Here is a 2,209-nt window from a genome sequence, read left to right as displayed (position 1 = left end):
AGGTGCAATCATAGCCCCTGCTTGATCATATGACAGAGAGGACTATTTTCTGATTGGCTTCTCATTTATTTGAATGGGAAAGGTGGGTGGAGTGTGAACATTCAGCCAGAGTGCCTTTCCTCCTTGATTTGCCCTCCTTTCTTTTCCCTGGTTTCTCTTTCCATTCTGTCTCTTTCTGTCTTCTTCTCTGCTAGAGCAGCACCGTAAATGAATGTAGGATTCAGTGACAGGATATACAGATAGGTAAAAGTGACTAACCTAACAAGACCCTCTCTTGCAGGTAGTAGTAACAGTTGGAGTAATGGAATGAAAGAAGAAGAGATATTAGGGAGGTTATCTCAGGTGCTTGTCTGCCGCACTGCCTCTCCCCAATTAAACCTGGATTCAGAAGCTATGCTAGGACTGAGCCTTCACACTGATGGAGCCTGGCTGAGGTTGAAAATTTCAGCCCAGCTGCCAAATAAAGGACCCAAGACTTGATGCTGACATACCAATCTCCTCCCTGGCTGAATGAGGCCCAACACAAATTCTGTTCCCACCTCTGACTTCTCCTTCAGGAGCATCATTAGCTATGGGGGAAGGGGGGCAGTTACCCACAGAGCTTGGTTTACTTCTCCCCCTGCCCAGCTTTTCAAAGGTCTATATACTCAGTTATGTTTTCCACTTTTTGCTGCCATCCCCCAACCCCGCCTTTGTAGAATATAATATAATCACATATAATGTTCTATTTGCTGACACAACTTTGCCTTCACCCCCTCCCTGTTCCCGATCCAATTCTTTCTGAAATGATGCTCCTGTTCTCCCACTCAATGAATTTCATCAATAGCTCCAGCCAGGATTCCCCCCTCTCCCCATGTACAGTAATTATGAGAGAGTCTTCATGCACAAGCAGGAAAAATGGTTTCCAATTCAGCAGTGTGAATTGGTCATTCTGTTCCCTGAACATGGATGCTGTGCTTTTAAAGGAGGCGGAGCTCTGTTACTCAGGTAAGTGGGAGGGGCTAAACCCTGAGCGGCTTTGTTGAGGGAGCAGCTGCTGAGCAAACCACTTTTTGGAGTTAGCAGAGCTGGCTGTGTGCATCCTTCCTCATACTTTATACTTGGGAAAGAAGTGGGAATCTCCGAGACAGTCAGGGGTTGTAGGAAAGAAGATGTTCTTTAGGTTCTGATGGAACCCTGATTGTGTAGGTCAGTAAGGCACCAATCCTGCAAGGTGCTGAGCACCTTCAACTCCCACTGAAGTTATAGGAATTTGCAGATGCTGGGCACCTACTAAGATCGGCCTTTAAAGGACTGGAAAATGCTGCAACTGTCTCTATATCTGGGTAACTCCTGGGTTTCCCCTTACTGGGATGAAACCTGCTGTGTTTTAGCCACCTGCCCCCCCTCGAGAATTGCATCTTGTTCCCCCACATGCCATCTTGTGTTATAGAGTGTTCTGGGATTTTATTGGGAAGCATATTCAGCTGTATCAGTATGAATTTGGAATTTTTAGTCCTTGAAGCAGGAACCCTCATAAATACAGGCTTCACAGAGTTCTAAAAATATCTCCCCAATTCACCAGAATCCGGGAAGGTTTTTGTCTGCCTTTAGGGTTTTCGGTTGAGCAGGGATATTAATTAGCTGCTATGCACATGTTTGGTTATTAGTACAAAGGTTAAAGGCAACTTGGCCCAGTAGACTACTGATTACAAAGAGCAGTTGCTGATCCTCGGTGTGGCAGAAATAGATGGGTGTGCAGTAAATCTGCTCCTTGGAGAAGTGAACTGGGAACCAGGACTCCTGGGTTCTATTTCTGCCATTGATTCACAGTGCAACTTGGAGAAAGTTACTTAACCTGTCTGCGCCTTGGTCCTAAGGATGAGAACCTCTCAGGAGTTTTTATGGGAATTAATTCATATCTGAAAAGCACTTTGGGATCCCTGAATGAAAGGAGCTAAATAAATGCAAAGTATTTTATTGTTTTATTATCTCCCCTATAGGCTACAATGAGGACGCCTTGCTACTCACACAATTAAGTTTCTACAGCTGCAGCCTCTTAAGAAGTTAATATATGCTGCATCTTCACATCCTGGTATGGAGAGAGACCCCCAGCGCTCCCACCCATCATTTACTTCTCTCCCCCCACCCCATGCTCTCTCTTGCATTAATAGCAGCGATGGCATTAAAGTAACTTTATCTCTTTGGTGCACACATATAAAAACTCAAT

This window comes from Lepidochelys kempii, chromosome 7 (genome assembly GCF_965140285.1).
Source record: "Lepidochelys kempii isolate rLepKem1 chromosome 7, rLepKem1.hap1, whole genome shotgun sequence".
Taxonomy (NCBI): domain Eukaryota; kingdom Metazoa; phylum Chordata; order Testudines; family Cheloniidae; genus Lepidochelys; species Lepidochelys kempii.
Note: the sequence above shows the minus strand (reverse complement) of the source record.